The sequence below is a fragment of the Passer domesticus genome, chromosome 17, assembly GCF_036417665.1.
Source record: "Passer domesticus isolate bPasDom1 chromosome 17, bPasDom1.hap1, whole genome shotgun sequence".
Classification (NCBI taxonomy): domain Eukaryota; kingdom Metazoa; phylum Chordata; class Aves; order Passeriformes; family Passeridae; genus Passer; species Passer domesticus.
This window is the reverse complement of record NC_087490.1, coordinates 12785730-12809802: the sequence shown is the minus strand read 5'-3', so window position 1 is coordinate 12809802 and position 24073 is coordinate 12785730. Positions and strand designations below refer to the sequence as shown.

General features: G+C 45.4%; 1 long non-coding RNA gene across 1 annotated transcript; it reads right to left on the bottom strand.

Annotated features, from left to right (window-relative positions):
* Window positions 1-12549: 12549 nt before the first annotated feature.
* LOC135282463 (uncharacterized) lies at window positions 12550-20098 on the bottom strand. Its single transcript, XR_010348621.1, has 3 exons — window positions 19484-20098; window positions 15220-15335; window positions 12550-12689 (listed from the first exon to the last, which is right to left on the bottom strand). It is a non-coding gene; the product is annotated as an uncharacterized LOC135282463 (long non-coding RNA).
* Window positions 20099-24073: the final 3975 nt, after the last annotated feature.

Sequence of the window (24073 nt, the reverse complement as noted above, 5' to 3'; positions counted from 1 at the left end):
TCTTGGGGTAGGTGAGCCCCTTCAGCCAACTCACTACCAAAAGGAAAGGAAGGATGTCCATAACATTTTGATTTCAACTTCTTGCTGGTGTAGAAATGGAAATATCCTCTTTCAGGTGACTCTTTTAATTTTTTTTTGTTTGTTTTAAATCATTAAATGAGCCATAGATGAGAAAAAAATCTAAAATTTCAGAAGTGCTGAAAAACAATACAATCATAGTGTTATGTAACTTCTTTCCACTATCTGATCTCACAGGATAGCAGGAAATAGGAAATATAGTTGAAGATGATTCATCACATGCCCGAAACAGATGTTCCTCAATTTGAAACACATCATCCCAGCCAGGGAAATGGAGCTGTGGTGGATGTCAGAGCTGTTACATTTGCCTGACAGATACTCCACGCTTTGCAATAACATTACTGCTAATGAGAGTCTACTGCTGATGTGCAGCTCTTTGTTTTGCTGTTGATGTAGAGCAGTCAGGTCTGCTTGGTGCATCCATTAGCAATAAAGCCCTGTGTGTGTGTGGTATTTCTAAATTGAATTATAATGCAAAACACAGGCGCCATCCTCACTTCATTTTTCAAGGCTTGCCTGTGCAGTCTCAAAACCAACAGTTAATAAAGCAAGTTCCTCTGCTCCATAGAGTTAAACCACCTGATTTATTTCCCCTCAGGAGAACAACTTCCTGTGGCTGCCCTTTGAGCAGAGCTGGAGTTGAGCCCGAGCAGCAGCCCAGCCTTTGTGTGTCTGTCCCAGCCAGTACAGGTGGGCTGGGGCCAGATCTCCCCGAGCTCTGAGGCTTTCTTGCTGAGGATTCAAAATGATAATGCCAATCTTCATTGTTCCTTTATGAACTGCTGGAGTGGCTTTCCGTGTTTCCTCAACAGGCTTCTACTTCTGCTCTAAAATAAAAGCCTTCCTGGTGAAGGTGAGGGGCAAACAGGATGGGAAAGGCTGGCTGCTGGACAGCTCCAGGGTGCTGAAAGTCACCTGCCCAGCTGGCCAAAACCGGGGCAGTCTGAACCCAAAACTGCAGATTTCTACTGAAAAATGCTTAATAGGGATTTTGTGAGGATAAAAGACAGGGACCACGAGGAGCTTCTCCTTCCTTGCTTGATGGGAAAGGTTTGGTGAACATTTTGTTTTCCTGGTTGCTTTTAAATTCTCAGGCTGAGAATTGTGTGAGAGCATTGGTAGAGTTCTCTGCTCCTTATTGATGGAGAATTGGGGATCAAAATTGCCATTTACCAGTTGGTCGTAGCCCCATGTTAAATTCTGCAGTACACAGCTGCAGTTAGAGAACTGGCAGACTAGGAAATCTTGACGTTATTTAGAATTATTTACCTTTCAAGGCATTATTAATAGGTTTGGGGGGTTTTGTTCTGTTTTTTGTTTTGTTTGATTTTGTTTGTTTTTTCTGCAGTGGTTCTTTATGGGAATAATTACAAATCTTCCTGAGAGATGCCTTTAAAGAATTTCTCCTTATTTCTGTGGGAGGTAAAAGGGTGGGAAAAACAATTGTTACAAATTATTCCATTTTTGAAGAACATCAAATGTCGAACATTGTCAAAAGCCAATCATTTACCATTGAAAACAGATTTATATTGGTTAGCAAGATCAACTTTTATTGTGAATATAATATAAAGGGGCCTGACAGCCACAGAAGATTTAAAGGACACATAAATTGGCAAAGTTCTTCCTGTAGCAGCAGGTAAATGCACGGAGAGCAGCCTGGAGGCAGGGGCTGCCTTGTTTTGCTCAGGCAGAGCAGTGTGCTGTCTCACAGGAGCTCTGATCACTCGTGAGTGCAGAGAGGCTGATCTGCTGAACACACTGCTGAGCCCTGAGGGGCTCTCAGCTGCCAGGTGGGTCTGGAAGGAGGGAAAGGTCCCTGGTGAGCTGCACCCTCCGTGCTGGGGACACTCACCTGTAGCCATGATATTTTATGAAAAATCCTTTCCTGGGATTTTTCCTGTCCTGAGGAGCTGAGAGCCTCAGGACAGAAATGTAAACAATAACTGTGTGCTGCTGTGGAATGCAACAGGTGCATCTTCCATTGGTCCTTGTGGATTGTTTTCAATTAGTGACCAGTCACAGCCCCCTGTGCCAAGGCTGTGAGCAGGCACAGGATTTTGTTATTCTATTCTATTCTATTCTATTCTATTCTATTCTATTCTATTCTATTCTATTCCTTTGTAGCCTTCTGTTCCTTCCTCTCTCTCTGTTCTTTTAGCATAGTTCTAATGTAGCATTTTAATATAATATATAACATAATAAATCAGCCTTCTGAGCAAAATTAAGTCAAACCTCGTGTCCTCACACATAGAATGTTTGCCTTTACACTCACCTGTGCACTGAAGGGGTTAAAGCAGGACACAGACCTGCACATCCAGAACATCTGAAATGGAAACCACTCGCTGTTCCCGGAGACTCAAAAGCCTCCTGGAAGACTTCAAATAGGGTTAAAAAGGAGCTGAGGGCGGAAAAAAAATAAATCCTTCTTTGTTTTTCTTGCCGTAAAAGGAACTTCAACACATCAAGGAGTAAAATTTGAAAACGGCTGCTTGACAGTTTAACATAAACAATTCCAGTGATGAAAGCACAATATGGGGATAATTATCTGTTCAAATAAATCTGATTGATGCTAATGAGCATTTGAACAATTCATCAAGCAGCCAAGGGTTTTTTCTGTCCCATTTTCTTTGGTAAGCAGAAGTGGCACATCCAAACCTTTTATTAAGTATCCCATCTCCCTCTGTGTCTCCCTTCTTCCACAGAGATCCCTTTTCCAAGAGGCTGCTGCATCTCCAGCAGGAAGAACACTGAATTATTCCCACAGAACATTCCCAGTATTCCCCCTGACACAGTGGCAGCTGCTGGAGCCAAAATCCAGGTCAGCAATGGCCCAGTGCTTCACCCTGGAGCTGCAGTTTGCAGAGGTTTGGGGAAAATGCAGAGCCCAGGGTTTGTCCTGTTGGGTGCAGCAGTCCTGTGCCTGTGCAGTGATTCAGGGGCTGGGAGGAATCTCACAACCAGTGGCCTCTGTCTCCTCTTCACCCCATCCTGCTCTGCTCTGTCCTTCATTCACTTGCCCTCTTGCAAGTGGTCAGTGAATTCTTCCTCAGAAAATGTCCACAGCCTCAACAGGAAAAGCTGCATTTGTCCTCAAATCCAAAACTTATTGACCAGTTCAACCACTGACTCTGAAAGGGGCAGTGCTGGGAAGAAAATACGCTTTCATGGGAGGGTACTCCTAATATCTGTTATCTAAATACAGCAGCCAGAAGGAAATCCAGAATGCACTGGATGTGGATCAGATTTAAATTGTGTTTAGCTGCCTATTGCAAATATCAGACTATTTAATTCTATTTGCCCATCTCCTAATAAATTGTCTTTGAAACTCTCAGTTCCAGAGCTCATGGCAACTGATTGCTCAGGAATTTGTGCCCAGTGTTGTTTTCCCCCTCTTTTTTAGTCAGACAAAACAGAAATTTTAACTAAGCAGTCCAAGGCAGAGAAACAATAACACGTTCTTCGAGGGACAATTGGCATAGGGATGTGACAGAAAGTGTGGCAAAAATTCACAGAATATCCAAACTCCCAATGAAGTGCTGTGAATACCCAGCACACAGAGATGAGGACTGCACTGCACACGATTTCTGAGCCAGGAGGGGGCTGAATTCGTGGTTGTGCCTTCCCAGCATCACCGTGTGTCAGCCCATCCTCACCTGTACATCCCAGGCAGTGTCACCTCGCTTCCCTGCAACCTCCACCCAGCTGGGCTCCTGCTTTGAAGGGAACTGGCATTTCTCTGTCCTTCACAGCACATTTGTGTCTTCTTTTTTAGTTCTAAGATGCCTGATATTCTCAATAATTCTTAGAGAGAATGCCTCCAGCATGCATGGATCTTCCTGAATACAAATGAATTTTCTGACATGTGTTCCTCATGTTAAAGTAGTTGGTAAACACTGTTTACTTGAGGAAGTTAAAAAATTCTTTCTGGAAAAGCATTCTATTAACCCATGTGTCCCCTTCAGCTCGTTGGTTGCAGTGGATGAACAGGGATGTTGTATTTGAATGAATGTCTGTGCCTCCTGCCAGTGTAAATCCATTTATCTCCAGTACTTGGACATCCACTTGAGCACTGTATATTTAGACTGCATGAAGCTTTGTTGTTTTTTTGAAGTGCTCTTTCAGGAAGCAGCACCATCCAGCACCTCCCTGAATAGCACCTGAGCCTTCCAAGGGAGTGGAGATGAGATTGTGGCAGCAGAGCCCCCTTTGGTGCTCAAGGGGGGCAGACAGGGGGTCAGCTCTGGCCAGGAGCTGAGAGGGAATTCCCCCATAGCCAGCACAGGGACTGGGGACAAACAGCCTGGCTTGGGGGGTCCCTCCACTGAGGGATGTGCTTTGGCTGCCTGGATCCAGCTGGAAGAGCTCCTGTGTGTCTGTAGAGATGGATAGAGATGTTTTTCACTCCATTTTTTACTCTGTTTCTCAGTGGACACAAACCCAAAGTCCTGAAGGGTGGAATTCCCTGTGCACAGCTTTGGGGTTTGTCAGCTGCTGCAAAAGGATGCGTTAAGAACCTTCAAAGTATACCCAGCTCCATCCAGTTCCCAAAGAGAGAAAGTTAAAAGCTCTCATGGCTCAGCAGATGAGACTTTTCCCTCCCTCTGGTGAAGCCAGGACAAGGCTCCAGTGGTTTAATGTGTTTAGAATTGGATATAGATTTTTAGGAACTGGATATAGATTTTTAAAAGAAGCTCAGAAGATTTAATTCTTGCCATCTTTTGGTCATAAGGAGCTATTTATTACAAAAGAAAGATGAAAGATTTTTAATTGAACTCTGAATTAATTTCAAAATACATTCTTTTCTTTACATGAAAAGCAATTTTTTGTGTATCCATGCTTCACACATACATTCCAGAAAACTGGCTTTCCTGGGGGCTCAGGCACAGAAACTGCCTGTGCTGTAACGATTTTTGGTTACACAGAAACCTCACTTGCTATAACCAATAATGAAAGCACATAATGGAAAAATGTTTCAAGCCCATTTCTCTAAAAAGCCAGCAAAACCTTAATAACAACTTAAAAGCTGTTGAGGTAACTTCTTGAGATTTGAAAGTGCTTGCTGTAAACAATTTTTTTCAGTATCTTGCCCTGGCGATCCAATTTTTTATTATTAAACATACTGAGGTATTCTTGTTAAGAGTGGGGCTAAAAATAGCCTCTCAGCTTGTACTGCACTGGTATTTTTAGGTCTAAGGATTTATTCCTCCTATCAATTGGTGCTTTGTACTAATTAATTTTCAGTGGCAACTTCATTTTCTCCTTTGTGGCTCGATTCCAAAGAAATTCTGTTTTGACAGATTTTGGGTGTTCTGTTCTCAATCATTACAGCATGGGGAAAAAAGTTCTGCCGTAAAAAGAGCAATGTATTTGTAAATCAGCTGTTCCTCATTTGTCAGAAAAAAATATAATCCAAAGAACTGAGGTAAAGTTTTTATGAGGAAGATAGACATGCTCCAAGCACAGACAGTGTTTTTTTTACTGGGGGCCCAGTAAATGGCCAGATCTCCACGGTGGCTGGGTAGGAATTGCTCAGATAGAGAAAAAACCCTGTTGTTATCCCAAAAGATTTAATGTTAATGCAGATTTTCTGCATCAGAAATATTGTTAATCCATGCAAACATAGCCATTACTGAAACACTGGTGCTATTCCCTGTGATAGTTGTTGGTTTGTTTGTGACATTCTTGGTGCTACTGTAAAGACAGGTCCAGGTGGATTGACTGGTCCAGTGGGATTGGTTGGACCAGTAGGATTGACTGGTCCAGGTGGGATTGGCTGGTCCATGTGGATTGACTGGTCCATGTGGATTGAGTGGTCCATGTGGATTGAGTGGTCCATGTGGATTGAGTGGTCCATGTGGGATTGAGTGGTCCATGTAGGATTGACTGGTCCATGTAGGATTGACTGGTCCAGGTAGGATTGACTGGTCCAGGTGGATTGACTGGTCCATGTAGGATTGACTGGTCCAGGTAGGATTGACTGGTCCAGGTGGATTGACTGGTCCATGTAGGATTGACTGGTCCAGGTGGGATTGACTGGTCCAGGTGGATTGACTGGTCCATGTAGGATTGACTGGTCCAGGTGGGATTGACTGGTCCAGGTAGGATTGACTGGTCCATGTAGGATTGACTGGTCCAGGTGGATTGAGTGGTCCATGTAGGATTGACTGGTCCAGGTGGGATTGACTGGTCCAGGTGGGATTGACTGGTCCATGTGGGATTGAGTGGTCCATGTGGATTGACTGGTCCATGTGGATTGACTGGTCTAGTTGGATTGACTGGTCCATGTGGATTGACTGGTCCATGTGGGATTGAGTGGTCCATGTGGATTGACTGGTCCATGTGGATTGACTGGTCCATGTGGGATTGACTGGTCCATGTGGATTGAGTGGTCCATGTGGGATTGAGTGGTCCATGTGGATTGAGTGGTCCATGTGGATTGAGTGGTCCATGTGAGATTGAGTGGTCCAGGTGGGATTGAGTGGTCCAGGTGGGATTGAGTGGTCCATGTGGATTGAGTGGTCCATGTGGGATTGACTGGTCCATGTGGATTGAGTGGTCCATGTGGATTGAGTGGTCCATGTGGGATTGACTGGTCCATGTGGGATTGACTGGTCCATGTGGATTGAGTGGTCCATGTGGATTGAGTGGTCCATGTGGATTGACTGGTCCAGGTGGGATTGAGTGGTCCAGGGGATTTCCTGCCCCTCCCTCCCCCTGGGCCGTGTTCCAGGTGTCCCTCTCGTGGCACAGCACTGCCTCAGAGTGGATCCCTCAGTCCCCAGGGCGTGCTGAAAGCAGAGCATTCCCCAGGAGCCCTGGGGACACCAGGTGACCGTGGGGCCTCTCCTGGTGTCCGTGGGACTGGTGGGAAGCTTTCCAGAAGAGAGGACGGAGCACACAGGCTGGCATGTTGTGTGCATGAGGGAGAGCAGGATGCAGTCAGAGGCTGGGGGAGATCCTGCAGGTGTTTGCTCTGAAGTGATGACAGCTCCTGCAGGAGTGAAGGACCAGACTGAAATGTGTCACCGTCTTCCGCCTCCCACGGCCGCCTGTGGGAGGCTGGAGCACGTCAGGATTTGGTGGCCTATTTTCTGTGCTCCTCCAGTGGCTGGGAGGAACAGCCCTGTTTTCCTATTGCCTTTGTCAAGCTCTCAGAGGATCTAACAGCAGCTGCCAACAGGGACAGCTCCCCAGAAGGTCTGAGGGGCAGGGGTGAAGTTATTTCTCACACTTGGGGTGGTGCAGCCACCCTCCAGTCCCCTTCTGCTGAGCCCCAGAAGCTCTGAGCCTCAGCTTGGAGCAGATGGCTCCTGAGAAGCTGTCAGTACTCCTGTCAGTCAGGGGAGGTCAGGGAGGGTACAGGGGGGCCAGAGCAGCACTGGTGACAGTACATATGTGCTCTTACTCTAGGCCTTGGGCTCAGTAAATAAGTCTTCTCATTCTTCTTTTTCTGTTTTTGAATATTCCTCCCTGCAGGGAGCTTTATTCCCCAGTCTGGCAGTCTGGGAACAAAAGAAAGACTTTAATAGCTCCTGGCTTCTAATCTCAGGGCAGACAGAAAACTTCATTGTGACCTCCAGCAAATTATTTAAACTCTTAACATCAATTCACCTCTATTCATGCTCTCTGCAACCTCAATGTCATTATATTGAGAACTTAATTTCTTCTGCATTCCCTCGTATGTGATCCCAAGAGCAGTGTTTGTCTTTCTCATAAGCTTTTTGCAGGGAAAGATTCCTTTTCTGGTTGTGCTACAAGTCTGTATTTTGAAGTATTACAAGAGCTGTGGACTGTGTCCATCCTAAGGTTTTGTCTTCAGCATTTGGGGTGGGATCGTGGATGGAAATACAGACACAACTATAGACTCATAGGGAAAGTGTTCCCTATATGCTGCATGTCCCACATGGAAAGAAGGCCTGCTGCCTCAGCACAAGCATTCTGTTCACTTTAATTTCCTGCTTTCATGATTCTCTTCATTTCCAGGCTCCAGGTGCCTTTGGAAGCTCCCAGTCTCCTGGCCAAGGGCCTGCTGACAGATCCCATCCCGGGCAGCAGAGGGAGAGGCAGCCTCCCCCTGGTGAGTTGCAAGGCTGCTTTTTCTCCTTGCTTTTCAAGCATTCAGTTCCAAAGGTGAAGGATCTGCCCCTGGGATGGAGAGGGACACTTTTCATCTGCTGTGACACGTGCTGCTGCCACAGCTCAGCAACCCCACGGCTCATGAGGGGAGCAGGCAGGTCCTGCTGCAGCAGCTCCCTGTGCCCCCCTGTTTTCAGCTCCTGCCTTATTCAAGTTTCTGGTTCTGATGAGTTGGGAGAAGCTCACAGACCAAGGACAGTGACTATAGGCCCCTTGTCCTACGAGATCTTGTGATGCTTAAAAAAATACAAACTCTGCTTCCAGGCACAATTATTTGCCTCTAAGACAAAGGATGTGAGTGCATTAGGCCTGGAAAGGTGCAAGAAGCAGATTTTTGTGTTGGTTTTGCCATTGGATGTTCATGGATAAGCTGATGCTGGAAAAGCAACAGTTTGTGGTTGGCTGGCTGGAGTGCTGCAAACAAGGGCTACTGTGCATTTAGATTGCACAATCTTGTGTCTATCCACGCCTGGTTGTTTAAAAAAGAGTCAAGATCAGCCATCCTGAACCACAGCAAACGGAGATTCTCCTTAGGATTGTGCTTGAAGTGGAGAGATCAAAACCCTGGAGTGGGTAAATAGAAGCTTGTTGTGCTGATGGCTTTTGCTAAGTCGTATTTCTCCTGAATAAATTGACAGCAACTTGAGAAATTCTACTGGGACTCCACTTGCATTTCTGAAGTATCACCTCAGCAGTAGCTCGGGCTTGCTTTATTTTATGCTTTTCCCAGAAGAAATATGGCAATATCTGAAGCCTGGGTTTCTTTGGTGAAGTATCATTTTCTCTCTTTCATTCCATGCAGCTATTTAAATCTCCCACTCTGTGTTTCTTTTGTAGAGGAATTTAGGACAGACACTTGCTCCTGCTCTTGCACAAATATGAGTTCTCCCAGCTGAAATATTTTCATATTGTCACAAATTTGGGAGGTTTTAAGAGTATATTACAGGACAAGTGGCTTTAAAAAATGGGTAGCATGAGTGCAGAACTCCCTCAGACAAGGTCAGCTCGTGTGTCCCAATGTCCTTTGTGCTGGGACAAGGATTAGTGGCACAGCTCACGCTGCTGTGGCAGCCACATCCTGAGGTTCTGGCTGTCCTTGCAGGGTCAGTGCCAGGCTCTGCTCTGCTGGGAGCTGGGCAAAGCCACGAGCAGGGCTGAGGGGCACAAGAGGAGAGACGCTTTGCCATCCCTTCTCACTGCCAGGAGAGCTTCTCACAGCCTGGGGTGTCAGGGGTGCAGGCTGGTCAGGAGAGGGGCAGCAGGGGTGGGGGCAAAGGGAGGGAATGGATTGGAGTAGTTTTCTTCTTCAGATGTCTTTTTAAAAGAGGGAAAAGGGGAAAATAGAGGGAACTCAGTGCAGCAAGGTGGCCCCTGCTCCTGCGAGGCCAGGCTGCTGTTTCAGTGCTGACACTGCAGATCAGGAGAGAATCATCGCCTTGTGTTGGACATTCTCTGCTCGGCCAAGCAGCAAACAGAACCCTCGGGGCATTTATCCATCCCCAGGGGAAGAGAGGAATAAAACCCAGCTTGGCTGGCTCTGCTCCCTTCAGCGCTGTTTCAGACTCCTGTGCACCAGCAAGTGTCACTATGGGCTTGGCTATGCAGCAGGGAGGCAATGTTGAGTGTCACAGCTCAGGGGAACTGATCCTCATCAGGAGTGGGGCTGGCTCAGCGACCCTGCACTCTGCTCGCCACTGACAGGTGACCTGAAACTATTTGTTAACCCTTCCACTCTGGAGACGTTTTATTGGCAGAATCATCTGACAAAACCTAATTGGTTTTTGCTCGTGGGGATGATTCCTGCTTGTAATAATCATGGTTTCATTTCAAGTCTATTTGGTAAGCAACACTTTTTAGTCCAGCTTGTCAGATTTTCAAATTTGGATTTTGGAGTGGAAGTTCATTGGGGTACATTGCTACTTCTTCAGACAAGAAAATGAAATATTTATTAATTTAGAAAAAGGAGTGAGGTGAAATCTATGACTGTAATTCTATTTCTTCTCTTCTTTTTCAATGTTGTTGAATATTTTGGCAGCATTTTCAATGTATTTAATATTGGATGGGGAAGTGTGAAAATGGAAATGCATCGGGGAAATGGAGAAACACCAACATTCCTGTTACTGAAACAAAACTAAATTATTATGACAAATATTATCATGAATATGGAAAGGAAGCAAGATTGTATTTTCTTCTCCAACTGCCTCGCCACAGTTTTGTGTTCCACAAAAAGAAAATTCAGTCACATGCCTGTGACACTGAAATGTTAAGCTCTTAAATATTATCTGCAGGAGACATAAAACTCATTAAAGATACTACTAATAAAAATTTATTCCTTCCCTACATGAATATTTAATTTTAACCCTTTGTGCCCAGCTGATTTAGGACATCACAAAATCCCAGAAATTCCACATCATTTAATTCATCTGTGTGCAGAATTGGTGTTTTGGGTGAAATCCTCACCCTGCTGGAGTGGATCCCTATGGTTCTCATCAAGCTGGGATTCCACACTTTATTTCAGTCGTGTGCTCTGCCCCTTTCCCCAAATCTTTGTGAGTGTTGCAGGAGGTGTGGGAGGGATGCCAGCAGGGGTGGGCAGTGGCTCTGGAACGGGAGCCAACACTCCCAGAGAGGTTTGGGATGTGCAGAGCACAAAACCCAGCTCCTTCCCACAGCTGGAATTCTTGGTCTGAGGGCTGGGGGCAGGTTTGGGACTGGCAGCATCTCAGGGAAGTGAGGCAGGAATGCATCCATTCCTCTCTTTAATTCATTCCTGTGCAGCCTGAGCTGATGCAATCCTGCCTTGCCTAAGTGCACTACAGAGGGACATTGACAACAGGAAGAATGACTAACTTCAGGGAGGAGAATTAGAATTGTTTGACCTTTCATAGTCTCTTTTCATCAGCTCTACAGAAAAGAATATCGTAGCTCAAAGCTCTTGTTCCCTCAGGTTTCTTTCACTTTAATAACATTCCTGCATGGATGTAATAAAAGTCTCTTTTTTCATGAGCTCGTTTTTCTCCCTTTATTTCTGCTTGCCATTCTTGACTTCACAGATCATGACCAGGACAATAGTAAAAATCTCAGACAATACTGGAGGAGGCAGCATTTTTGTCTTAGCCACCAAGTTCCCCATTTCCATTGTGTTCATGACAATGTGCCTCATAAAACATTTGATAATACAGATTCAGCAGGTCAGCTGGTGAGGTGGCTTTGGAGGAACACCTGGAGTAATGCTCAATAATCAAACCCTGCTCGTTACTACACTAAGCTTACAAGCTTTGCTAAACCATGGAGCCCTTTTCATAAGCTGGCTGCTCTTCTTCTGGAACAAAATGCTGTTACAAAGAGCTGCTCATTTGTAACAAGCATAAAGAAACGTGAATTTGTTGACTTTATGATCAGCTTATGGAACTAATTTCCACGGGAGGCCATCAAATTTTGTCTGCTTGTACTATTAGAGAAAAGAACTTGGTTAAAGAGAGCTCCTCCAAACACACACCCTTTTAGTCCTTCCCCCATCCACTACAGGCAGCTGTTTGCTCTCTTCCCCCTGAAGTTTCCCTCGGTACTGTCTGTGCTCATGCTTTGAAAGAGAGGAGATAAAATCATTAGGCTCTGTCTGACCCCTGAGACTGCAGTGATTTTAACCTGGTTTCTTCCAGGGCAATTCTAACCTGAGGTGAAGTCTGCTGAAGGACCTGATCTTTTGGGCTGGTGGAACTGAATGTGTTTAAAAACCAACTTCAGGCACATTTCCCCCAGTAAGGGATGCAATGTTGGTACCAATATGTGTAGCATGATTTCTGGGTCACGGGGCTTCTGTGCCTACCCTGCTCCTGGTATTTTTGTGCTCAAGCCTTGCTGTCCATGCTGGGTTGCAGGAGGAGTTTCAGGGCATTTCTGATTTCTTACCATCATATTTTCATAGTGCTTGATCTCTAAAGAGCTGCAGAAAGTGAAGCTGTGCCCTGTGCCCTGGAGTCCCTGCCCCAGCCCTGCCCTGCCCCGTGCCAGCCGTGCTGGCTGTGAGGGATGTGCTTCCAGCACCCCACACTCCCGTGGGCTCAAGGTGAAGCAGGGAGGAGGGAGATGGGTGAAATGTCTTGTGAAATGCTCCAAGGCTGGTTCAAACCATCTGGTTACCTGGCAAGGCCCAGCTGGGACCTGCTGCCATGGCACTGCCCTCAGGGCTGAGCTCTGCCACCTGGGCCAGCTCCCCAAAGCTGGGAAACTTCTCTCCAGCCACAGTTTCTTTTAGTGGAGCACTTTTTTTGCTTTGATTGTGGTATTTTTTATTTCTTCTCAGAAGCCTCACTTTACAGAAGTGAGAGCCAGCTATTTCTGGGACTATTTGCAAGTCTTTAGATGTTTCAGAGCATAAAGGAATAGATTCCTAATGTCTTGCTTGGTGTATCTGGAGGAGGGGGACAGTTCTGACACGTGTCTTGCACAGGGTAACACAGAGGCACCAGCACCTGGAAAAACAAAGATGTTAACACAGCTGACACTTCCCTCCACTCACTCAGTGAGCAAATGCTGCTCAGCAGACAGAATATGTGAAAACCAACCCAATCTCACAGGAGCCTGTAGTGCTTAAATCCCTGCTATAAAAATAAACTGTGGTCATAAAGAAATATTGTACCACAATTAAACAAATATTCTTAAAATACACAGGCATTTTGGCATGTCCTCTGCAGTGTAATAGCACATGTGGTTTCATAGCTGGAACCCTTTTTACTTACAAATTGATACTTCACAAGATGTTTTCATCATCTTTCATATCTAAAGCTACATTCTGCCATTTGGTTCTTAGGAATCTCTGTAATAAACACATGAGCAGCTCATTAAGTCTCACTAAACACTTCTGTGTTAGCTAAGAGTTATTTCATATTTTAAACAGATAAATGGGCCCAGCATGCCTAAAGAACTTGTAGATGATAATCCATCATGCCAGCTGCTTGGTGTAAGCACTCAGGGTGGCAAGCACTCTCCGTGCAGATCCGAGGATGCTGCTGGGTTTTCAGAACAGGAACAAGTTCTTTTTTTAACCCCAAGCCCAAGGAGCATCAAGTAAATCTCGTGTTTAACTGCTCTGGTTTCCTTTGCCCAGTGCTCAAGGGACTGTGGCACATATAGTAAATTACTGCAAGAAGAAATCTCCACCAAGGTAACAGGTGCCAAATAAAATATATTAGTCAATAAAAAAACTATTAGAAAGCAAATCCTTTTAATGTGATTTACAAGAGTCTGAAGTTACAGAGCAGCAAATGGAAGGAAAGAAAATTACACCATGAGCAGTAAAGAGGATTGCAGTTTTTGTGGTAGATATTGGAAAATAAAGGAAAAACTCTTAAGTAGGCATTGGCCATGGCCTGCTAACATTCATTCCCAAAGGAAATAGTCCAGAATTTGAAAGGGAGATGGCAGAGAGATTTATTTATTGTGGTCAAAGCTCAAGTACAGAGGCCATGCTCTGATCACCTTCCCCTGCTTTCCACTGCTCTGTGATCAGGGAGGAAGTTATTGTGTGATGTGGACAAGAACGTGGGGCTAAGGAGAGGAAGTGATCAATTAATAACAGCTCCTGACAGGACAAATTAACAGTGCCTTGGAGCTGACTGCTGCTGGGGAGCTGCTGCTGCTGCTGGGGCACCTCAGCTCAGCACAGCGGGGTCTCTTGCTGGAGCACGAGGCCACTGCTGAGGAAAGAGGGGTTCTGCTGGGGAAAGAGGGGTTCTGCTGAAGAAAAAAGGATTCTGTTGAGGAAACAGAGGTTCTGTTCTCTCTGGGCTGAGGGGTGGCTCTGAAAACCCCATTTTGCCACAGGTTCCCCAGCTGAGGACTGGGAAATCCCTTTGCTGGAGTGGGAATCAATGACAGCAGTTATGTAATGGGTCGGTGTTTTTAAAGAAGGAAAACATGGTTATTATTTTCAGGATCTGTAATAAATCCAAACACGGAATGCTAATGTTGACAAAAGAGATTTCTGCTGCTATGAACCAAAGGCTGTTTGCATAGCAGCTCAGAAGCAGGAAATCTCCCGGAGGTGATGCTGAATAAAGCATGTGCATAAGTACTGTGTTAGTTTAGCTCCTGGTCTGTGGTGGATCTGAGTGCCCTCATAAATTCACACCAGCAAAAAAATTAGGGGAAAAAAAAAGGAAAAAAAGAAATGGGAATGCTGCTTTGAAACAATTTGTCTAAACAATGTTATATGATTGTGTGTGGAGGCTGGGGGGTGGCAGGAGAAAAGGAAGGCAAAAACCCTGTCAGATTATTTAAACAGCCCACTCTGTATTCTGGGAAGGCCAATTCAATTCCTGCATCCTGAATTAGTGCCCTGCTCCTTGAAGCAGCAATAGCAGGGCTTGCTGCAAAGGCAGGCAGCACAAAATCAGTAATCTGTGCACTGAACTGCTTCTCCATATTACATGCTGTGTCATTTTGTAGTGTGGCAAAATACTGCCAGAGCTCCACTTCATAATTAAGTGATTATTTTACACACATCTGCATTATAGAGTCTGTCTGTCGTTACATGACTGATATTCTGATGGCTTGAATTTATTTCAGAGCCAGGTTGGTGTCAGGATATTACAGGTTTGAAGATAAAAATTGTTGTTGTGCATGTTTCCCTTAAAATCTCCTAAAGTAATTGGTTTATCTTTGAGGAGAGATACATCTGGCAGCGACACAAACAAAACAAAAAAATAAAAGAGGAAAGATATTTTCTACAGAGCTAGATGGATAATGGAACTATGCCTCCTGTGTGCTCTGATGTGTTCTCTCCTGGCTGTTGCCTTCCTGAGTTTCAGAGTTTTCTTCACGAGCCAGTGGGGCTTAGAAGGGACATGGAAGAGTTGCCTCAGCTGCTGAGGCCAAAATCTGAAGGCCAAAATCTGCTGCCAAGCTGAAGTCAAGCAGTTCTAGGGTGACCTGCATGGGATGCACAACTCCATAAAAATGAGCTTGTCCATTCTGAGAATGCATTAGTGGGTCTGAGCTCACCGCAGGAAAAGCCAGTTCTGTGATTGCCTGTAGAGAAATCTGCAGACTGTCCTTCCTTCTGGGTTCTGTCCTCCAGCAGATGTGTCCAAGGATGGCAAAGACAGGCTGGACCTGCACTGGAACAGGTTGTGCCCATTGGGATGGTCTGGCTGAGAAACTCGAGGGTGAATTGAAAAGCCTGACAAGAAAAGTGAGTACAATAACCAAAGTATTTTTAGACCAAAGTGTCTTGGGAAACCATTTTTGAAAAGTGGAATAATCAGCCTCCTAGAAAGTGCAATTAAAGTCATAACATTTAGCATCATCAGCTACTTATTCCCTATAGTTCAAATTTCATATATTGCGCCAATTTGCCAAGTTGTGTCTCCTATACAGAGGGAAAACAACATGCAAAATATTTTCTGATTGTGAAGGAGGGTTGAGATGATGTCAAAATAACATGTAAATAGGGTGAAAGATGTCTGCCAGGTAATTTTTTTATCTGATCACAATTCCAAAAGAGAAAGCAGAACTGAGTACCAAAATACCACTTAATTTCAGGCAAGCATTTGCTTCAACATGCCTCAATTTTCTTGGAAGGATTTCTTAGTGCTGTAGCCGTTCAGTGATTCCAAAGGAATGGAGGGTTAGTTTTGTGAATAAATCTGCAAACCCAATTTCAAAAATGGGAAATTGATACTAGTTCTTCTTAAATTTCAGTTCTCTAGCCCTGAATAGACATGCAGAATTGAGATCTGTGTGGCTGGGAAGGAACTTCTGGGAAACCCAGAAGAGCCATGGTCAGGATTTAACAGAGTGGGTCTGCATTTCTGCACAGAATGTGGCTGTCCAGGGTGCAAAGTCTGTGTGAATAACTCTGAGTCTGAAGAGCAGGGTGAAGCACAGGAGTGTGGAAAATACTGGGCAAATTTGAGATTGTGAGGAGTAGGTAAGGAATGAAATAAAATAAATCAGCAGGACAACTGCTTTGATTGGGGCAGTAAAGCATTTGTAAATTTGGTAACTCAAATACAACGCACAAAGCATGGACTGGCAAACTCAGTGTCCCAGCCAGGTACTGATGGAAATTACCCCTGGGCTGGGCAGTTTGATAGAGGGGCAGTGCTTTCCATGGGTCTGAGGAAGAAAACACACCTAGACAGGGCACTGGGGCACTGAAGAATGGTAAAACCCTGGGACTGCCAGGACAATCTGGAGCCCAGCCTGGCTCCTCTCAAAAACACTCTGAAGGTTGGGGGCAGATCTTCATCTGCTCGAAATGATTCTCACAAAGCCCCTGCCTTGCCTGCGCTGCTGCTCTGCCCTGCAGCCACAGAGGGCTTGCACAAACAAGCACATGCGGCCAAGGGTGATGTTTGCAAATCACCCTCAGGGGTTCTGAGCTGGTCATTTTGGCCATTTATTGCCTGCTGTTGTGAGGAAAGCCAGTCAGCCACCTCACCTCAGCTCTGATAGCCTCCTTGCATCTCCAGACAGGAGGAAGTGTGATGCAGCAGGTGTTTGTACACTGCTGGCATTTGCCATTAGAAATGATAAAAGGAGGATGGAAAGCTGCTGTGGTGTCTTGTTGGAGCTGCTGTCAGAGTTCAGCCAGATGAGAAATCAGGCAGGAACTCTGCATGACAGGGAGGAATCAAACTCCTCTGGACTGTTTCTGGCAGAGGTGTCCAGTGCAGGCATTTCCATTCGTTCTGCTCTGTGCTGCATCAGTCCTCAGGTCTGTGCCCTGTCAGCCCGGTGTGTGGGTTATTCCTGCTTCTCACACTGTCTTTATGAGCTCTTGCACTGTATAAATAGGCTGGTTACCTCAGCCTTCTCCTTGCCAGGCCTGGCAGGAGCCTTGTGCATGTCACTGCCAGCACTTCAGCATTAGTTTGCACCTGAAAGTACAGCAGGACCCCAGAAAATATAAAAGTGCAACTGGCACGTGATGCTTTGAGCAATAATCCAAATGATGGATTGATATACAGGTGTGAGAGAGAGCTGGGAGGAATAGAAATCCATGGCAAAGATTGGTCTTTATCTGCCCTGTGCTGTGCTATGAGAAATCCAGCCTTGCAGCCAAATTGGATCCAGTTCAGGGATTGTTTAAATGAGCCAGCTCTCTGTTGGTGCTGGCTGAGAAAACTACTGAGGTATTATCTGTGTCGGCTGTACAGCAAGAACAAAGACAAATAAAAATTGCATTTGCGAGCTCTGCTAGCCTCAGTGGTGTGGGACAGCCTTGCCTGACAGCAATAACCCATAAAAACACAGCAGCACGGGTCACCTTACAGTGATTAACTCCCAAAATAATGAGGATCCTCCTGGGAGCCAGAGCACATTTCTCTGAGGGAATTGAGGGGATCAATAATGTCCCTTTGAAAACCTTTTCAGTGCACAGGGAAGGAAATGAACTCTAGATGGTTTGGGGTTACTGATGGGCTGAGTTCACCACAGCCCTAGCTGGAGGTGGGTGGCATCTCACGGCTGCATTCCCAATTCTGGAAGAGCAAAACTGGTTCTAAGCAAGCTGTTGCTGTACTGGAGATAACTGGGATTTGGGAGCTGGCAACACCCAGGCTGTGATTTCTGCTGGTTCCCAGGTTAGCTTGCCATTCCCAAGATATTTCTATTGAAAGGGAAAAGCCTTCTACACTGCCTTGTAAGAACATTATGAGACTTAAACAGCATTCATGAACATGTTGTGAGGATTATCTGTGTTTGAAAATTCCATTAGAAAAAGAAATCTATGTGTGAATTGCTAAGTAATATAAACCTGTTTAACTAAATTCTAGACTGAAGTGATATACTTAATATTTGCAATGATTTTCAATAGGAAAATATATAAAATATTTGTAAGAGAGATTTACTTTCATGTTCCACCTTGCTTAAGAAGTACTTGGTACACTGTATTTTGATTTCTGATTGAGATGTATGATTTTGAAAGGAATTAAAATTTTCAGGCCAGACCTCTGGGAATTCCTAATGTAAATTCATGAATTAAGAAGACAAGGAATTAAACAGGTTATCCAGATTAGGTTTGTAATACAAAGCCATTTCATTAATATAAAGGCTTCTTTCAACCCTAAAGTGATTTACTAACCTGTTTCATGGCCAGCTGCTGGTTCTCTCTCAGTGGCTCAGTTTCATGTTTGAAAGCCTGGGTGAGCAGCAGGTCAGTGAAGCCAGGCTGGCTCACAGGCAGGAGCACCAATGATGCAGCTCCTGCAGCAGCACACATCAAACTGGGATGTGCTGGGCTGCTCCCCTCCCTGCCACTGCCCTGAGCACTGGGGACACCCCCGGGGTCCTGGTGGGACCCTGGAACCCACATCTGGTAGGACCCTGGAGCCCACATCTGATGGGTCCTGGTGGGACCCTGGAGCCCACATCTGATGGGTTCTGGTGGGACCCTGGAGCCCACATCTGATGGGACCCTGAAGCCCACATCTGATGGGTCCTGGTGGGACCCTGGAGCCCACATCTGATGGGTCCTGGTGGGACCCTGGAGCCCACATCTGATGGGTTCTGGTGGGACCCTGGAGCTCACATCTGCCTGCAGAGAGAGGGCACTCGAGTCTCATCTGGATTGTGGCACCTCTGGGTGGGCATTGCCCAGCTTGCAGAGGACACAGGCACCCTCCAGGAGGGCAGAGAGCTCAGGCCTCCTCCTGCAGTCCCCACCCACAGAGCACACCGTGTGCTTTGAAGAGTCCAGGCAGCACAGTGAGCTTGTGATGAGAAAATGAATGTTTGTTAATTTTCTCCTGTTTGGTTTCTAAGTGATTTCATTCTGCAGCAACACTGCTCTATGTCTCCCCACAAACCAGTGCAAAATGAACTTGCAATGCAAGCAGAAGATCAGTTTCCAAACCAGCTGGAACCTGGGGTGAGCAGTTCTGACCCAGTGACCCTTGTGTTACAGGCAGGTTTGTTTTCTCAATCACTTCCACCTCCCACTTCTGTCCCAAAAACAGCCTCAGGGCTCAGTGAGGGGCTCTCTCCCTTTCCTATTTTGTACAGCCTCTCTGGCCTTGTGGAGGGCTCTTAACCACACTGCTCCAGAGGTGAAAGTGTTCTCCATGGTGTTTATAAAAACCTTTCAGGAATTACCATGTGCCTGCACAGCACACAGCAACTGCAGCAGTTTCTGGCAGCCACTTAGCGGGGATGTACAGAGCACAGAAATCAGCTCCCATCGCCATCTGCTCTCTGCACAAAAGGAGCTGGGATCCCTGAAGTGAACCCACAGCTTGGAACTCGGCACAGTTTGTTGGGATACCTTAGAGGAGCTGATTCTGCTGAGGTGAATGTTGTCACTCTTCCACACTGCCCTTGGATGCCAGCATTAATAAAACAAGGTGCTCAGTGCAGGGATTAGTTCAGTGCAGGAGCTGTTTGAAGATGGCAATTAGTCACACTTATCTCCAGCTGAAAAATTCAACTCCACTTCCTATTGGCAGAGTGCTGCCAGGAACCCCAAAGCAGCAATGGGACCTGGCAGAAGGCACAGTGCTTAACAAACACCAGCAGCATATGGGGCTGCTTTTGTTCCTCTCAGTTTTATGAGGGGTTATGAGAACAATCATGCTAAAACTGGAAATGCAGCGATGTGTGGGCAGATGACTGTGATTGTCTACCACAGCCTTGGTGGCTGGAAGGTTTTGGGTCCCTCCCCAGAGTTGGTGTGCACAGCATCCCAGCCACAGGTCAGCAGGGAGAGCAAGTGCTTGGGAAAGGTGCAAAAGTTCTGAAATGATATCTGTACTTTGGGCAGAATTTGAGATATGAGCCCTTTTGGCTTTGCAGCTGTGGATTGGAGTTTCTTTGCAGTGCCTATTTAAAATCCCTCTTTTGCCCCAGATGTCAGGGCACTGAGAGCACCAATGCAGGCCCTGCCCAGCCTCACCTGGAATCCTTCCTAGCAGGCTGCAATAAAGCAGCTGCTGCCTAATGTGACATCAGGAGTGTTCCAAGGTGCTGAGTGGTGTCTGTGCATGTGATGTATGTGCATAAATCCATTAGCACTAATGGCAGCTGATGGGCACAGCCTACTACAAGAGAAGAGGCTATTCCTCTGTGTCAGACACTAATAAAAATGACATTTCAATTTGGATGTCCAACCTTCAATTTAGGCAGCAAGTGCTTCAGATGAGTTTTTGACAGCTACAGTGCCGTAATTAACTTGAGGCTCAAATGGAATTGTTTATGCCATTTCAGCTGCTTATCCCCATGATGGAGGGCCCTCTTCCCTTCTGTGGCTTTAGGGGAACAGATTCACTTGCATTGAGAAGTTTTGTTTTGCTGCTCTGCAGAGTATTACAGAGGCATTTATATCAGCTCAAAGCTCAGTGTGCATAAACACAAACATGGCTCCAGCACAGAATGGGCTGGAGGGACCTCAAAGCTCATTTGTTCCTACCCCCTGCCATGGCAGGGACACCTTCCACTGTCCCAGGCTGCTCCAAGCCTCATCCAACCCATCCCTGGGCACTGCCAGGGAGCAGGGGCAGCCACAGCTGCTCTGGGCACCCTGTGCCAGGGCCTGCCACCCTCTGGGTAAAGTATTTCTCCCTGATATCTCATCTAAGCCTGCCTCCTTAAATCCACGATGCCACTGGCACGGCACAGTGTTGATCCCCATGAATTCAACATGCCAGAGCCCTCAGTGCCAGGCAGGGTGCCCTGGATGTACCCTGCATGCTGCTTCCACTGGAACCTGCCTGGAACCTGCCCAGCCTCCTCTGTCTGCACGCCTGCCTCACCTGGCAGGGAGCAGGAGGAAGGCAGTGCACATCTGGAGCCCAGGGTGCTGTGTGAGCCATCTGACAAGCTGATTTAGGGCTCGAGATCTTTACACTGAAATATTTGTCTGCTAATTCATCTTTCTTTTTAATTTCCTGAGAAGTTCTCTTAAAGGACATTGCCTCGTAAGAAAAGAAAAATGAAGATTTATTAACAACCAAAGAGGATTGTACATATCCTGTTTAATTTGCCTGGATGTTTCTCTGACCTTTGCTGATTTTGTTTGCCTAAGAGAGCTCTGTGGGATGCCAGCTCTTCCAGGTCACACCATTTGTATCAGCCTTTCAGCTTATGGGGGCATTGGGGTGTGATTGTACTGAACCACAGCTGCCACTCAGACAGCAGAAACATCATCTGACAAAGCTGACATGTGGCCTGCAGTAGCTACTCGATTTTGTGCTGCTCTTTATGGATTTGATTGTTTCAGCATTCATGGCAGTAATTTTCAGTCACTTTGATTATGATTATTTGAGCACTCACGACACTAATTTTTCACAGCATCCTCAGTAAAACCTGTCAGGGTTTCTAATGTTCTAAATGTGGCATTTGCACAAGAAAGCCCAGACCTGAGGGCTGGGACAGCCTGGGCACAGACAGAGGGTTATTTTGGGGGTGTCCTGGGGTTATTTTGGGGGTATCCTGGGGTTATTTTAGGGGTGCGGGTGAGAAGTTTGTGTTCAGCTCTCTGTGTCCCTGCCCCTGTGTCCTGCTCTCGCTGAGCAGTGCTGAGATCCTGGGGCAGTTCCAAGGAGAAGAAGGAAGCTCTGGTGCAGGGTAACCCACAGCATCACCCTGCAGCAGTTTGCCTTCCTTTGGAAACACAGAATGCTCTTGCTCCAGAAGGCAGTGCTTGGCTGGTGCCCTGAGCTGTTCCTCTGCTGGAGACACTGATGTGGGTGAATGTTAGCTGGTCATGAATTTGATAGTTAAATAGGGAGATTTTAGCTTTTACACCCTCACTGGGGCTGGCTGGGCATGTTTCAGGCTGCGGTTATAGATGAAGATTTTCATCTGGGCCATAAATTCACCACCATGGTGCAGCTCCTGCAATAACTGCAGGGCTGGAAGGAGAGTTCCCTGTGTGCTGCTTCAATTCCTGCTGTTCCATCCAGGGTCCATCCCGATGACTGTGTTAGGGGAGAAAGTATTCCTCAGAGTGAATTAAGTGGAGATAATCTAATCCTTAGAGGTTTTTTTAATGTCTGATGTATTTGGAGAAAGATTTTCAATTATGATACCAGATGTCTAGGGCTAGAGCAGTGGTTGATATAAATCAGTGTAGCTCTGTTAATTATGGACTGAATGGGATTTCATTTGAAGCGAGCACCACCCTTTGTACAAGGGAGTGAATCCAGCTGTGAGATAAGTCACATTCAGACAGTAGGGATGCTGTTTCTCCAGTCTAAGTAAAAAAATAAAAATTAAAAAAAAATAAATCCAACTGTTCAGCTGTAGTTGAACACAATGGATGGATTATGAAGACATTGTGCCTTTCATTATTGTGTTAATATGTATGCAGAAATCAATCAACTTAAACATGATTTACTGTTGTTTTTAGAAAAGGCAGTTAAAGGTCTCCTTTCTTCTGGTAAGTAATGTAAATGAGCAGAATATTAAATCCTGCACTATATCCATTAGGAAATCAAGCAGTTAAACAAGTATGAGTGGATTAATTCTCAGAGCAGTTTAAAAGCTTTTCCATTAAGTTATTAACTACACATTAGCAAAGAATAATGCTTAATGAAAAACGCCTTCAATATCCCAAAATACACAAATCAGCAGAACATAGAAATGTTGGCATGGCTTCCAAATATTCCTGAGCAATAGCTGCACTGCACAATTTATACGGGACCTCATTAATGAAACAGTCAAAAGCTATGAGATCTTTTATGTATGACATGAGCTCAGCGAGGCAGAAGGAATAGCTAATTATGGTCTATCAGTGCCAGGGAACTCCAGGAATGCTGTGGGGCTGAGGGGTCTTTTTGGTTGTTTTGGAATTTTTGTTGGTGGTTTTCAGGTGCTTTGGGTTTGTTTTGGTTTGTTTATCCTGACAGTCTCATTTTGAAATGTAGTCGTTTAGATTTTTGCTCACCCAAGTGACAGAGCTGTCACCAAGGAGCTGATTTGCACCTTTGCATCAATCTTAATCTTCCACTGCATATCCTCCATCCACTTCTGCCCTCCATCCAGTCCCACTCCAGAGCTGACAAGAGAAACCAGTGTGTCATGCTCAAAATGCCATCCCTGGGTAGAAATGTTGAAGGTACTCCTCGACATGGGCTTTCTTTTTTTCCCTTGCAGAATTAGGGCATGAAAAAGGATAATGAATGTTAAGCAAAGTTAAAAACAGATTTAGAGAGAATTAAAAGACAGAAATGCAAGATTAGGTTGAACTCACACTTAGAGGGATTAAGAGACTTTTATTTGTCCTTTGATCTCATTTGTGTTGCTGTAAAGATCTTTTAGAGTCAGTGCTGTGGAGGATTATCACTGCTCTAAATTATTGCTGGGATTTGCAGTCATGGATTACACACAGGAAAAAGGGTCTCCCATGGAAATTGCACAGACACCTTACTCATCCCAGCCTCCTGTTTGTGCTGAGGATAAAAACCCCACCAAACGCTCTCCACTCATTTACCCAGAGAGAGAGAGAGCTACACCCTGTGGTAAAAGCACAGTTGAAAAGAACAATTCCACTCACAAGTAAGCTGCAGCCATAATTCAAACTCTCCCTGCTAGGAAAGATGAAGTGCTTTACTTTTTCATAAAAAAATTCTACTATTTTTTCTTTTTTGTCAAGTTTCTCTTTTGTCATGAAATACCTATAATTGCTCCTTACTCTTGTTGCTGGATTGTTTTTCTTTTCAGATAAAAACAGTGGGAACTTTAATTGGTTTCACCTTGTGGGGGAAGTGACAGTTCTCTCCCTCCTTTAAGAGATGCATTTGTCAATTAAATAATTTTGAATATTTATTTGGGAAGCAGCTCCCAGCTGCTGTTTATTGTGCAAATGCAGCAAGTTCTTTCAGGCACTGGAGTGTCAAGTTATCCCTTTTTTTAGTTT